Source organism: Primulina huaijiensis, chromosome 6, assembly GCF_012295235.1.
Source record: "Primulina huaijiensis isolate GDHJ02 chromosome 6, ASM1229523v2, whole genome shotgun sequence".
Classification (NCBI taxonomy): domain Eukaryota; kingdom Viridiplantae; phylum Streptophyta; class Magnoliopsida; order Lamiales; family Gesneriaceae; genus Primulina; species Primulina huaijiensis.
In genome coordinates this window covers 12692799-12709485 of record NC_133311.1, presented here as the reverse complement: position 1 = coordinate 12709485, position 16687 = coordinate 12692799, and the positions used below count along the sequence as shown (strand labels likewise).

Sequence of the window (16687 nt, the reverse complement as noted above, 5' to 3'; positions counted from 1 at the left end):
CTGATATGCCAACTGATCTAGTTGAGCTAATTAATCCCTTAACAGAAATAAGTTTGGAGGATGACAATGAATATGAAAATCATATTGTTAAAAATTACCTTTAAACAACAGAGCCAGAAGTGGTAGAACCACCAGTTGGTCAAGAGACAACTCCTAATAATTAGTTTGATGATCAGCTAGAAAATATTCAACCTCAAATTGATATTGTTCCTGTGAGGCCTGGGGCCGAAGAGGGCGGGGGGTGATCGCCGGTGCCATGAGGTTGCACGGACAATGAGCGGCTCTTGGCAAGCTTCTAGGCGGAGGGAACATGAATGAACCGATCTTACACCGGAAGGAGAGGGATTCCGAGACTGTTCAATGTAATGGACTGTATAGTTGAAGAGGCTTAAAAGATTTGATTTGTAATACTCATACCACGAAGGTGCATCTTCTTTTCGGTAGCTCATCACATAAGAACTCGAAAGTTAAGCGTGCTTGACTTGGGGCAATTCTGGGATGGGTGACCTCCTGGGAAGTTTCCTAGGGTGCGTGTGAGTGAGGACATAAGCACGCTGGAAAGACTCGTCTTGGTGCAGTGAGGACAGTCGTCGAATCTGGGGCGTTACAGTTCCAACTGAAGCAAAAGGTACTGGTCAGTTACAAATTGAACCATACTTGAAAACGTGTCAAGAAGATCCTAATTACAGATGGAGCAGGAACCATCCTCAGAACTTGGTATTAGGTTAACTCATCTGATCCGGTGAAAATCAGAAATCAGATGTTGAATTTGTTAATTCATTCTACTTTTATATCGTAACTGGAACCAAAGAAAACTGAAAAACTCTAGCTGATCCTAGTTGGATCATTTTTATACAAGAAGAGCTTAATCAGTTTACACATAACAATGTTTGGACATTAGTTCCAAGACCCTCTTCAAAATCTATTATAGATACCAAGTGGGTATACCGGAACAAACTGAACGAAGACGGTTCAATTGTGCGTAATAAAGCGAGACTGGTCGCACAAGGATACAGACATGAGGAATGAATAGATTATGACGAAACTTATGCTCCAGTTGCTCGACTGGAAGCAATCAAGATATTCCTAGCCTATGCATCCTATAAAAATTTCAAAGTGTACCAGATGAATGTCAAAAGCGCATTTCCGAACAATCAGTTGCAAGAAGATGTATATGTAGAACAGTCTCTAGGTTTTCTTAATCGCTTACTCTCTAATCATGTTTATCATTTGAACAAAGCTTTATATGGTCTAAACATGCTCCTCGAGCTTGGTATGAGACCCTATCAAAATTCTTAATTGATCATGATTTTACAGTAGGAACAGTTGATAAAACTCTTTCAAATTTACCAAGAAAGATGATTCATTAATTGTTCGAATTTATATTGATGATATCATATTTGGGTCAACTAACCCCAAATTATGTGATAAGTTTGCTAAGCTGATGCAGGAAAAATTGGAGATGAGCATGATGGGTGAACTGACATTTTTCTTAGGCTTGCAAGTGAAGCAACTGGAGACTGATATCTTTATTAGTCAGACCAAATACACGACGAAATTGCTGAAGAAGTTTGACATGAAAACATGTTCAGCTGTATCAACTCCCATGAGCTCAACAGTTAAGCTATACAAAGATGAAGGGGGAATATCAGTTGAGATGACATTATACAGAGGTTTAATAGGTTTTTTTATTATACCTAACTGCTAGCCGTCCTGATATTATATTTGTTGTCTTTTTATGTGCTAGATTTCATGTTAATCCTAAACAATCGCATTTCCTAGCTGTCAAACGTATATTGAAATATTGAAAAGACACACAGAATGTGGGCTTATGGTATGCTATATCTTTCAATTTAGTTGGCTATTCAGATACAGACTATGTAGGATGTAAGATTGATCGAAAAAGTACAAGTGGATCATGTCAGTTTCTAGGAAACAGACTGATCTCATGGTTCAGCAAAAAAAAACATCCATTGCCACTTCCACAACTGAAGTTGATTATTTAGCTGCTGGAATTTTTTGTGCTCAACTGCTCTGGATTCAGCAACAACTGAAAGATTATGGATCAGTAGCTGAAGAGTCACCTATATTCTATGACAACACCAGCTCCATTGCGATTACCTACAATCCAGTTCTTCACTCCAGAACCAAGCACATTGATATCAGACATCATTTCATCATATACTATGCTCTGACAAAGGACATCAGACTGGAGTATATCTCAACTAAACAACAAGCAGCTGATATATTCATCAAGCCATTACCAGAGACTAAGTTTTCTTACTTTAGAAATATCTTAGGGCTTATTGATTTATCTTAAATGCTTAATTTAGGGGGAATATTGAATTTCAGTAAGTTAACTGATAAGACAACAGTCAATTGTTCATAAAGTGAACTGATTCAGTTTCGAACTGATCAGTTGGTATCTGAATAAATTGTTCTTATCCCGTATGTTGGCCAAACTTTAATTCGTTTTTAAAGTTCCTTAATTGAAATTGTGACCAAGTACAAATTCTCAATTTAAATTTCGAATTTCAAACGTCTTTCTTTTTTTATCTAACTGCTCAAACCAGTTACTAAATTTAAATGACCAACGGTTAAATATCTTACTTTTTTGGTCAAAACCTTTCACAGACTTACACGTGTCCAAAATTTGAATGGTCACGAGATATAAATAGAAACCGCCTCTCAGGAGTGTTTCACCATTTCCAAAGCTTAAATTCATTCAAATGGCATCTCAGCCACCTGCTTATCTCTCCAATGCTATTGCAATCGATTTTGAATTGATTTTCGCACGTTCTGAAGAATCAGTTCGTAGCCTTTCGAAAAGATCGAAACATCTGGGCTTCGTACCTTCCTAGGGTTTGTGACCCAAGAAATATACACTGTTGAAATTCTTTCTATCTATGAATCTAGCTTAGTCACTGATGACGGGAATATTCAGATAAAGGTGAATGACCACGTTCTGATAGTAGATGAAGAATTTTTCCGGAGCTTGTTTCAGCACTCAAGGCCTCTCAAGTTTCTCAGAGGTTCCTGATGATGCTATTGAAGAGATACAGACCATTCTATCTGCAACTGAGGAAAATATCAAAGTATCTGACCCTAAGAAAGAACAGAAGCCAGAATACAAGCATCTGGTTGACATCGTTGCCAAGGTCCTTCTAGCTTAGGCAGGTTCTTATGCTGCTCTCACTCTCGAGAAATTTCAAATTATGACTGATATTGTCAAGGAGATAAAGATGAAATGGTCATCCATCCTCTTTACAATCCTGAAGAACATGGTGCAGACCTCAAAGTAGTCCAAAAGCTTTGCACTTCAGCTGAACAGAGTTGTCGTGGACTTATGGATACTTCCAGCATCCTCCTCCTCAGTTTTCAAGTACAATATCTTCACAGCCGCCAAAGTTCAGTGGAAGAAAGCATGGGTTGATAAATCAACAGCTAAGGTAAAGAAAACAAAAAAGATCAAACCAGCTACTGCCCCCAAATCCAAGAGAAAACTTGTCCTATCTACCACTTATTCGGAGAAGACACCTCCTGTTCTATTGAAGAAAACAAGGTCGCAGAAGACCAAGCCAATTGTTACTCCTGGAGCTCTTCCTGAGCTCAGATTGTTGCCATCAGGAGCTGAGCAACCTATTCCAGCTGTTCCAATTCAGTCGATTCAGCCAGCTGCTCCACCTAAACAGAAGACTGCTGCTGACTACCTGTCCACAATCATTTCTGAATTTGGAGAGAAGCTGAAACTATCAGCAATTCCAACTCCCCTCACAACAGTTGTCTGCCCCACAGTTCTACCTCCAGCACGCTCAAAAGGCGTAATCATCAGAGAAGCGGTGGACACAACTTGTTCAGCACTGGACTTGCCTCATGATCTAATTGATCTGAAGGGCAAGGTAAAGATGATTGAGAAATAGAGACCCATCAATGCCATTCAAACACAAATTGATCTTGTTATGCAAGCTATCAATGAGCACGCCGAACTGAAGCTAGAACATTACAATGAATGAATGAATTTCAAAATAGTCACTCTTGTAAAGAAGCAGAAGAAGAAGAAAGTTCTGGAAAATGTCATTTATTTGGAATCAGCTATCATGAAAGCTGTCAAAGCCACCACAGTAGCCCAAGCCATGGAGAAAAGATCATACTTCTTTGATCTTATGCGAATCAAGAGGTTGGTTGTGGTGACAACTGAACTAAAATCAAACTATGATCCTGCTGGTCGTACTGCCTAGAAAAACAGAGCAGTGTTTCAACAACTTGACTTTGATCTCATCTTTCTCATATGAAAGTGAAGAACTGGGAGATGGGACAGCAATTACTTGTTCCAGTACAGACAAGAAATTCAAGATCAGCTGAGGAATAAATCTTTTTTGAGTCAGCTATGGAGGATGTCCCAACTGAAACAGCAGAGGAGCAGCTGATGGCTCCAGCTGAAACACAGTCAGTTGTGGTTCAATCAGTTGAACTGATTTAAGAATGCCCTCCTCCAGTCTCCACCAATGAACAACATGCAGCATTAATTATCATCCCAATCTCTGAAGCTACACTGCAACAGTCTACATATAATGAAGAAGATCTGAAATTGGCAAATGTAAATGATCTGCTGCAATCAGTTGCTGATGATATTCCAATGGAATAAAAAGATGATTTAGCCGTCGGTGAAGTTGTTGAACCTGCTGAAGATCAAGCCATGATGTGAACAACAGAGGCAGAGGTTCAAACTAAAGATGTTCAATTACCAACTGAACTATTCATTACTCCCTCAGTCTAGGAACCTTCAGCAGCACCTGAATTGCCATCAATCAACCAGCTGCTTTCTCAGACTTTCTTTATGTCTCAAGCCACTCTTCAGTTTTCTGCTACTCAAACAACTGCTAAAGCATCTAACTCCACAACTGATCAACAGGATCACCCTCCCAGTCAGCCAGTTCAAAAAGCAACAGTTTAAGAACTTGCAGCTGATATTGACCAAGATGTTGCCCCAGGTCAGCTTGCTGTTGTAGAATTCTCTCAAAAGGGAAAAGAGAAAGAAAAAGTACCTACTGAAGCATTATCCCTTGAATTTACACTAGGAGCTGATATAATGTTGGACACCGTCATTTCAGAACTGAACAATCTTGGTTCACATATCAGCCATATCAAATATACTCAGATGCTGCATTCTTTAAGTCTGGACACCCTAAAAGAACATACAATGAAAGATTTGAAAAAGCTGACCAAGGATGGAGTTGCTCTTTTCGACTCATTTGAAAAGATAAAAAGAGAATCGGTTACACTTCCTACTTTGCTCTCCTCCCAAGAGCAACTCAGCATCTAGATTGATTTTGTTCATACAAGTCTATCTAAGAAGATTGACATAATAAAGAATCAGTTGGCCGAGGTATCTGCTCAAGTTAGTTCAACATTCTTCCTCTTCACAAGAGTAGCTGGTGTTGACAAAAAGGGATAAGAATAGCAGACAGAGGCAACAGGAGCAAGAAGCAAGAAGGGAACTAAACCAGACAAGCCAACTGATAAAGGACTAGCTGAGAAAAAGTCCAAGAGATAAACTATTTGTCCTAAGTCAGTCGATTAGTCAGAAGAGGGCTTATCTTATTTTCTGTTTTTGAAATGTTTGTACGAATATGTACTTATCTTTTTCAAAATCTATAAAAATTTTATTGTTGAATATGTATGTACGGATATGTACATTACTTTATCTACAATCAGTTTTGTTCTCTTCAATCAGTTCATGAAATCTAAGTTTTTCCAAACACCGAAAAAGAGGAAAATGTTGAAATAATATAAGTTTCAGAGTTTGACAAATAAATCAAGAAGAGAACTGAAGAATCTAACTGATCAAACAGTTGTGTAATTGTAAATGAAGACCTCGTTCGAGCTAAACTGGAAAAACCTTATCAACTGAAGAATTCGTAACTGATAGGACATTAGTTAGAACTGATAATGTCCAGATGAACTGATCGGCTGATCAGTTGACTTCTAATCAGTTGTCCACGTCGTCAATTGAAGTATCAGCAGACAGAACTGACAGGTCGTACCAAATCATAACAGATGAATCAAAACAGAACATTCTGAATACCTCGTACTGTAGTCAAATAAAGTAACTACACGACGATGCAACGGATATTTGTCATTAAATGTTCATTAAATGCATTCAATACGACCGTTGAGATTGAAGACTATATATAGTTGATCGAATCAGTTGAAGAAGGCTAATGACTACAAGTGAACACACACAAAGCAATCAAATTACAATCTTACTACAAGTGAACACACACAAAGCAATCAAATTACAATCTTCAATCAAGTTGCGATATTTTTCACGAGTATTTTATCAATTTATAGATTGCACACACAAGCTCTACACTCATTGTATTTATCAGTAGCATTTGGGCTACCAGTTAGAGCATTTTAAGTTTATTACTGTAAAAGAGTTGATTAGACTAAGAGTTTCAGTTTGGCAGTGTGTAAGACCAACTATAGTGGATTATTAAAATCAGTTGTAATATATCAAAGTCTTTTAGTGAAATCATATCCTCGTGATAGAATGAGTGATGTAGGAGAATTTGAAAGCTCCAAAAATCCATAAAACTCACGTGTTCATTTCAGTTACCTTTTCAGTTTACACTAAGTATTAAATCTATATTTCAGTCTTATTCCGCACTACTATTAGTTGACTGATCTATATCGTCAAACAAGATTCTAGGATCAGTTCCTCAAAGAACTGATTCACATAACTGAAAAGAGTACAAAAATCCCAAGTTTTTATTTTACTCCCCTTTCAATGCGCTTCAACTACCTTAACCGATCCTATCAATCTTACCCATTGTACCATAGTATATTCAAGGTCTTTATCAATACAGCTCGTATGTGTATACATATAAAGTACATGTCAGAATGTATAAAAAAAATAAACTATTATTAAAATAAAGATCTTAAACTGAGGAGCTTCGAATTTGAGGTTTATTGTAGGGTGGAGCTCCTGTGTTAGCTTATTTGACAGTTCAACCTACTTTGAGAGGTAGAATATTAGAAGTGCAAGAGACGTATGAACAATTAAAGGCAGAAATGTAGGTCTCCAATTCACTGGGATGATGTTGGCGCGCAAGCTGAGTTAAGACCATAAATCGTGAGGTAAAAAATAGAGGTGATCAATAAAATTCGAGACCGAATGAAGACAACCTAGAGCACCGAAAGATTAATACTGGCAATAAGATATGGGACTTGGAGTTCAAAATGGGTGATCATGTGTTTGTTAAGATAACACCTATAAAGGGTGTCATGAGGTTTGGACAAAAAATAAAACTAAGCACAAGGTACATAGGACGGTTTGAGATCTTGGAGATAGTGGGAGTATTGGCATATCGAGTGGCCTTGCCACCACGTCTCTTACGGGTGAATAATGTATTTCATGTATCCACACTACAAAAGTACACTTCAAATCCATTTCATGTCCTAAATTATGAGCCGTTTGGATTTGACACTAAACTTGTCCTACGAGGAAAAGTCTGTGCAGATTTTGGATATGCAAGAGAGGAAACAAAGAAATAAAGTAATCAAAACAGCTAAAGTTACAAGGCTAAATCACTTTGAGGAGAAAGCAACGTGGAAACCGAAGCTGACATTCGTGAACGTTATCCAGCGTTGTTTGGTAAGACAAATTTTGAGGACGAAATTATTTTTTTTGGGGTGGGGGGGCTACATGCCTATTTTTAAATTTAATTATTCAAATTTATTTGATTTATTAATTGATTATTCCGAAGTAATGAATTTTATTACTCATTGGATTTGAGGGAAAATATGACTATCTTTAAATTTAATTATTCAAATTTGTTTGATTTATTAATTGATTATTTGAAAGTTATGAATTTCATAATTATTACTCATTGGATTTGAATGAAAATTTTAATTTTCAGAAAGAAGTTCGAGACTTGACTGGGAAAAGGAGACCATAAAACTATCAAGGTATTTTGAACTAATTAAAGTTTAAATGGGAAGCAATTATTTAAAATGTACAACCTCTAGTTAAATTAAATAATTAAAATACTAGGACTCTTCTACTAGACTCAAACTTTGACTTAACTTTCCCTTATATAAAAAAAGACCATAGTAGGCTTAAGTTACACAACAAAACCCACACTACAAACTCACGTTAAATATATAAAGGGAGAAGGCTAAGGGCAGGGGCTAAGGTTCATAGTAGAGGAGAAATTTTTATCCAAATTTGCTGAAATTGTTTAAGAAAACAGCCATATTTCTGGTGTTCTTTGATCCCCAAGTGCCAAAGTTCGAAACACCTCATCTTTACAACTCAAGGGAAGTGATGTTTCACCATTTGACGTAACAATTGAATCATATTACAATTATTTTTATTGCAAGCTATGTGTTTGATTAAATATCTTAATGGAAATTTTGTGGTATATATGTTCTATGAAGTCTTAACATGTTTGGGTGAATTTGAACCAGTCATTGATCTCTACACCGGTTTTAGCTATGCCGTCGGGGCAAGGAGAGTTCGTGGTCTACGCAAATTTTCAAAATTAGTCTTAGCGATGTTGCAGAATTGTAAGGTCATTGCCTATGCTTCGAGACAGTATAAAGTGCATGAGAATAATTATCCCACTCGTGACATTAAGTTAGTGGCAGTAGTCTACACCTTGAAGATATGGAGACATTATATTTATGAAAAGTGATATCATATCTTTATTGATCATAAGAGTCTCAATTATTTCTTAGCACATAAGAAGCTGAATATGAGGCTGAGAGTTACTTGGAATTAGTAAAGGATTATGAATAAAACATTAGCTATCACTCGAGAAAAGCTAATTTGACCGCTGATTCCTTGATCCGAAAATCATAAATTGTGGCATAACTGATAGTGTGGAAACCACTACTAGACGAACTTATAGGGGCAGTGCCCCAATGTTAGTTTCTCCGAAATTTTAATCTACTTTGAGAGGCAAAATTCGTAAATAGCAAGAGACTGATGAAAAATTGAAGCACTGGAGAGGGCAAAATAAGGATAATTAAGGGCCGAACACTATATACGGTTGAGGAATGGATAGTTAGATTTCGAGGACGCATATGGATTAAAAACGTCGGGTTCTTTCTAAATGAAGTAATGAATGAAGCTCACACATCTCCTTGGTCAGGTATGAAGAATGAATTTTTGTCTGAATATTTCACTTGCCAGCAAGTTAAAGCAGAACAACAAAGGCCGATTGGATTGCTTAAATCACTCCCTATTTCGAAATAGAAGTGGGAGAATATTACCATGATTTTTGTTGTGGGATTTCCTAAGACTGTGAAGGGGCTAAATGCCATATGGGTTGTCTTGGACAGTATCACCAAGTCGACTCTCTTCTTACCTATTAAGATGACTTATATCATGACTCAATATGCTGAAATTTACATAAGAGAGATAGTTAGTGTAGCGCCCTTACCCGAACCACTACTAAACAAACTAATAAGCATGCAACATTAAAACTTAATAACAACAATTAAACAGCGAAAACCAAATACTCAATCATCTTACAACCCAAATTAAAACAGAGAAAACAACAGCAGTCTTAAACATTAATACAACCATATCGAAACATAATTCTAAACAATAAAACGATGAACCACATAAAACCTCCACTGGATCACCACCGAAAACTCAACTGCTCTAGCCACTGCCCTGGTCGTCCGAACCGTCCAACCTAAGACCTGCCCCGTGGAATGGGGTGCCCAAGATGAAAACAAAGACGTGAGCGACAATCGCCCAATACGAGAATGTACGAGTATACAAACTGATATGATGTATGCGAAATGCAATATGCTCGGATATCAAGGATCAAGTCAAGAATCTCATGCTCAGTCTAGAGGCGCCTGAGTGTGTAGTCTCTGATCTGCCCTAGGCATGTTTTGGCTCCCACACTCATCATCAAGACGTGGACCTACAATGTCCAGGTCATCAGAGCCCGCGGGTCCCGTCGGACACTGTAGCTCTCGATGCCCCATCGTCCACAATACAGAATAGGGCTGAGCGGCCCCAACAAACGAGGTATATCTCAAAAGATATCAGGCTCAACATGATATGTCATGCATAATATGCCAAAGCAGTAAAACATGTATAATGCAACACATAAATATGCAGCATATAAGTGTGTATACTACGCTTGGATATCTCAGTCAGTACATCACGTACCTCACTAAAACAATCTGACAGAAAGCTCTTAACCTAGACAATACCAACAATATGAAATCACTATCAAACCAGATTCTGAATTACCAAACATGCTATAAAGTTCTTCCTAAAAGCTTTAGGATTATATCTGCGTCCGTCGTCAGCTCGCTGATGATGTCTCGATCTCAGTTCACCGACCCTCCCTCGAGTCGACACTAGCTCCGAAACTTCCCGACACCAAAGTGCCCTAGAAACTGGCTAGAAAACCTAAGATAAAAGACTAGAACTCTCTCTCTGAAGGATGCGGTGTAGGAAACAAAAGAATTCGGCTTCCATTTATAGGCTGCATCCGGACTAGTTCGGAAATCCCAATCAATCTTATCTGCCACGTGTCAGAATCTCATTCGTCTGGTTGGATTTCTCCAGATAACGTAATCGGAAGTAGATCGGGTTATCCATTTAAAATTCGGTGTATCCAACAGATTAATCCCAAATTATCAATTCGTTAATAATACTTAATTAACACATCTTTAATTATCTCTTAATTAATACTTCATTCAAAATAAGAATTCGGGTCATTACATCCTCCCCTCCTTAAAAAGATTTCGTCCTCGAAATCAGAACTGAAGTACAAAACAACTGAATAAAATACAACTCATGATTACAAATATACAACTCAAAACAAATGCGGATACTCTGAGAGCATACGACTCTCAAACTCCCATGTCGCCTCTGCAGTACATCGGCGTTGCCATTGCACTAAAACAAGTTGAATGGTCTTGTTTCTGAGCTTTTTCTCTTTCCTACCCAGGATTAAAAGTGGCTCTCGACATAAGTCAAGTCTTCTTCAAGTTGAACATCTGTCGGACCAAGAACGTGCGATTCATCTGCTACATACCGTCGTAGAAAAGATACATGAAAGACATTATGAACGCTAGACAGATACGGCGGCAAAGCCAATCGATATGCCAAATTTCCAACACATTCCAAGATCTCAAAAGGTCCGATGAATCTTGGGGCTAATTTTCCCTTGAGTCCAAATCTCATCACCCTGCGAAATGGTGAAACTTTAAGGAAAACTTTTTCCCTTGACTGAAACTATAGAGGTCTAAGCTTGGTATTCGCGTAACTCGATTGACGATCTTGTGCAGCTTTAATTCTCTTTTTATTCAATTCCACTACGTCAATCGCTTGTTGCACTAATTCAGGTCCTTGCACTTGTCGTTCTCATACTTCATCCCAAAACAATGGAGTACGACAACGTCTGCCATATAATGCTTAGAACGGAGCCATACCAATGCTGCTGTGGTAGCTATTGTTATATGCAAACTCCACAAGTGGCAGATGATCATGCCATGCTGGTCCAAAATCTAAAGCACAAGCACGCAACACGTCCTCGAGTGTCTGAATAGTCCTCTCAGACTGACCATCGGTCTCTGGATGATAGGCAGTACTCATACTCAATGTCGTTGCCAACGCTTTTTGAAAACTTCCCCAGAACCTTGAGGTAAAGCGTGGATCTCTATCACTGACTATACTTGTTGGCACACCATGATATTTAAGAATATCTTGGATGTATAGTCTTGCCATGCGATCGAAACTATATTCCCGACTATACGGAGTGAAATGTGCTGACTTAGTCAGTCGGTCCACAACAACCCAAATTGCATCACAATTCTTAGAAGACAACGGCAAGTGGGTGACAAAATCCATCGTCACATGCTCCCACTTCCACTCAGGGATAGGAAGATTCTGAAGTAATCCTCCTGGTCGTCGATGTTCAGCTTTCACTTGCTGAAAAACCAAACACTTGGCTACAAACTGGTAAACACTTTTCTTCATACATTTCCACCAAAACCTGGTCTTCAAATCCTTATACATTTTCATGCTTCCAGGGTGGATACTCAACTTACTCCTATGGGCTTGAGATAAAATCTCGTCTCTTAATTCAGAATCTTCTGGAACTACGATTCTTCACGACAGACACAAGGTTCCATCTGTTTGGAACGCAAAGCCAGATGTGTTGTCTCCGTTAGCTAACCTTGCTAACTTTTTCACTTTCGGGTCAGAAAACTGAGCTTCTCTGATTTTGGCATACAACTTTGGTTCAGATAAAATGCTCGTTACTCGAATGTGTTCCATTCCTTTCTTATGCCGGAAGTGAAATCCCAGAGAACAACAATCTTGGATTACACTTGATATGAAACTTGTCTGAAGTGCAGATAATCTCACCTTTCGACTAAGAGCATCAGCTGTAAGATTCGCTGATCCTGGATGATACTTGATTTCGCAATCATAATCCTTTAACAAATCCATCCATCTTCTTTGGCGCATATTCAACTCTGCTTGAGTGAAGATATACTTCAAACTCTTGTGATCTGTAAAAATCTCAAATCTCTCTCCGTAGAGATAATGTCGCCAGATCTTCAAAGCAAACACAATCGCTGCTAATTCCAGATCATGAACTGGATAATTCTCTTCATGCTTCTTCAACTGTCTAGATGCATATGCAATCACATGACCATTTTGGGTTAAAACACACCCAAGTCCTTGAAGTGATGCATCAGTGTACACAATGTACCCTCCTGGTCCAGATGGAAGAGCTAAAACTGGTGCAGTTACCAAACGTTGACGCAATTCATTGAAACTATTTTCACAATCATGTGTCCATTCGAACTGCACATTCTTACACGTCAGCTGTGTCAATGGTTTGGCAATCTGAGAAAATCCTGAGATAAATCTCCGGTAATATCCTGCCAAACCTAGAAAAATTCTTATCTCTTGAGCTGATTCTGGTCGTGCCCAACTCAACACTACTTCGATCTTGCTAGGATCCACTGATATCCCATCTTTGGATATAACATGTCCTAAGAAGACAACTCTGTCGAGCCAAAACTCGCACTTGTTCAACTTAGCATACAGTTGGTGATTCCTTAAGGTTAGCAACACAATCCTTAAATGTTGTGCATGCTCTTCAAGACTACGAGAGTATACCAGTATGTCATCAATAAAGACAATGACAAACTTGTCAAGATACTCCTGGAATACTCGGTTCATCAAATCCATAAATACTGCTACAGCATTCGTCAAACCAAACGGCATCACTAGAAACTCGTAATGCCCATACCTTGTTCGTAATGCAGTCTTAGGGATATCACGTTGATGAACTCGAAGTTGATGATACCCAGACCGTAAATCGATCTTCGAGTACACTGAAGTTCCTTGCTGTTGATCAAACAAGTCATCAATCCGTGGTAACGGATATTTATTCTTGACTGTTGCTCGGTTCAACTGTCTATAATCTATGCAAAGCCGCATAGACTCATCCTTCTTTTTAACGAACAACACTAGTGCTCCCCAAGGAGACACACTGGGTCTAATGTACCCCTTGTCAAGAAGATCTTGTAACTGTTGCTTCAACTCTTTCATTTCCGTTGGTGCCAATCTATAAGGCGCTCTGGAGATAGGTGCGGTTCCTGGTACCAACTCTATCTCCGCTTCCACTTCCCTCTCTGGAGGAAATCCAGGAATCTCATCGGGGAAAACATAAGGAAATTCATCAACAACTGGAATGTTCTTCACGTCGATCACATCCTTCGATACGTCAACAACATAAATGAGGTATCCTTCCCTCCTTTCGCTAAAGCCCGTTGTGCCTTTACAGCAGACACTACTGGCATTGGAGGTCGAGCTTCCTCACCGAAGAAAAACCAATTCTCGTCTCCTTCTGGACGAAACTGAACGAGACGTTGATAACAATCTACCGTCGCTCTATACTTAGTCAATAGGTCGATTCCCATAATACAATCGAAATCTTCCATAGCCAATATCATCAAATTGGCAGACAAGTATTTTCCCTCAAACTCTAACAAACAGTCTACTACAAGTCGCTTAGCTAAAACCTCTTGTCCCATCGGTGTAGACACCGACATCAAAACATCTAATGACACGTAGGGTAGTTTTTGCTTCTTAACAAACATTGATGTTATGAATGAATGCGATGCCCCAGTGTCAATTAATACATATGCAGGGATACCACATAAAAGAAAATTACCTGCAATGACTCTCTCGCTTTGCTCCTCAGCTTGTTCTTGGTTTAGGGCAAACACTTGCCCTTGACCTCGTGGACGTTGCTGAGATCCTTGTGATATTCCACCACGCCGAGAACCTTGAGCAGGAAAACCTTTCTGTTGCACAGTGGCCTCATACTGTTTTCCACTGTAAGACCCTGCCATAGAACCTCCGCCTACACTCTGATTCTCCAAATTAGGACAATCCCTCTTCATGTGACCAAAACCACCACAGTTGAAACAAGCACCTGTTACTTTTCGACAATTTTCCGTCTGGTGATTTCCTCCGCAGTGGCCACATTGCAATTTTTTCCTACCAAAGCTGTACACCCCTCCAGAACCGGAAGAAGAAGAAGATGTAGACTACTTGAAAGACTGACCCCTCGGTCCCAACGAACTAGAACTTTTGCTAGCTTGCATAGCCTTCCTCCTAGCAATACTGATCTCTGCTTGACGACAACGATTCATTAATCCTTCGTACGAAGTAGGATCGTCACATACTGAAACCCGATCAAAAATATCCTGGTTCAAACCATTCAAAAAGTGAGAATATTTTGCTACTGAATTCTCACTGATGTGAGGAGCGTACGGCAACAGATCCGTAAAACGCTTTTGGTAATCCTCAATGCTCGAATCTCCTTGCTTAATGGTCAACAGTTCCATCTCCTTCGCCTGACGAAGAGCTGGCGGAAAGTGATGATTGATGAAGGCCTGACGGAAATGTTCCCAACGAATCCGCCCATGCTGCTAAACGAGAATGGCAGAAACAGGTTTCCACCATTTCCGAGCTTTTCCTTGGATCATGAAATCAGCTACCTCCATTTTCTCGTCCTCGTCATAGTGCAGCACTCGAAAACACTGCTCCATGATATCGACCCAAGCTTCGGCAACATCAGCATTCTCATCTCCAGTCAACGGTGGAGGTCCACTCTTCATGAAATCCATAATGTTGACACGGTTCCTACGTCTCCTTTCATCATGATCTCGGTAACGCCTTCCGTCACGATCTCTGCGACGATGTTCTCGGCTAGCCTCATTGTCGCCATAACGACCATATTCCACACTTCCGTGACTGCTTCCATCTCCTGACATCTGAAAGGAAACCAAAATCAACCTCTAAATCCTCAAAACAGAATTACTAATGTCCCAAAAAACTTCGCATGCTCTGATACCACCAAATGTAGCGCCCTTACCCGAGCCACTACTAAACAGACTAATAAGCATGCAACATTAAAACTTAATAACAACAATTAAACAGCGGAAACCAAATACTCAATCATCTTACAAACCAAATTAAAACAGAGCAAACAACATCAGTCTTAAACATTAATACAACCATATCGAAACATAATTCTAAACAATAAAACGATGAACCACATAAAACCTCCACTGGATCACCACCGAAAACTCAACTGCTCTAGCCACTGCCCTGGTCGTCCGAACCGTCCAACCTAAGACCTGCCCCGTGGAATGGGGTGCCCAAGATGAAAACAAAGACGTGAGCGACAATTGCCCAATACGAGAATGTACGAGTATACAAACTGATATGATGCATGCGAAATGCAATATGCTCGGATATCAAGGATCAAGTCAAGAATCTCATGCTCAGTCTAGAGGCGCCTGAGTGTGTAGTCTCTGATCTGCCCTAGGCATGTTTTGGCTCCCACACTCATCATCAAGACGTGGACCTACAATGTCCAGGTCATCAGAGCCCGCGGGTCCCGTCGGACACTGTAGCTCTCGATGCCCCATCGTCCACAATACAGAATAGGGCTGAGCGGCCCCAACAAACGAGGTATATCTCAAAAGATATCAGGCTCAACATGATATGTCATGCATAATATGCCAAAGCAGTAAAACATGTATAATGCAACACATAAATATGCAGCATATAAGTGTGTATACTACGCTTGGATATCTCAGTCAGTACATCACGTACCTCACTAAAACAATCTGACAGAAAGCTCTTAACCTAGACAATACCAACAATATGAAATCACTATCAAACCAGATTCTGAATTACCAAACATGCTATAAAGTTCTTCCTAAAGGCTTTAGGATTATACCTACGTCCGTCGTCAGCCCGCTGATGATGTCTCGATCTCAGTTCACCGACCCTCCCTCGAGTCGACACTAGCTCCGAAACTTCCCGACACCAAAATGCCCTAGAAACTGGCTAGAAAACCTAAGATAAAAGACTAGAACTCTCTCTCTGAAGGATGCGGTGTAGGAAACAAAAGAATTCGGCTTCCATTTATAGGCTGCATCCGGACTAGTTCGGAAATCCGAATCAATCTTATCTGCCACGTGTCAGAATCTCATTCGTCTGGTTGGATTTCTCTAGATAACGTAATCGGAAGTAGATCGGGTTATCCATTTAAAATTCGGTGTATCCAACAGATTAATCCCAAATTATCAATTCGTTAATAATACTTAATTAACA

General features: G+C 39.4%; 1 long non-coding RNA gene across 1 annotated transcript; it reads right to left on the bottom strand.

The window, feature by feature from the left end:
* Positions 1–9568: 9568 nt before the first annotated feature.
* LOC140978685 (uncharacterized) lies at positions 9569–16304 on the bottom strand. Its single transcript, XR_012175599.1, has 3 exons — positions 15629–16304; positions 14229–15336; positions 9569–9714 (listed from the first exon to the last, which is right to left on the bottom strand). It is a non-coding gene; the product is annotated as an uncharacterized lncRNA (long non-coding RNA).
* Between the last annotated feature and the right edge of the window lie 383 nt (positions 16305–16687).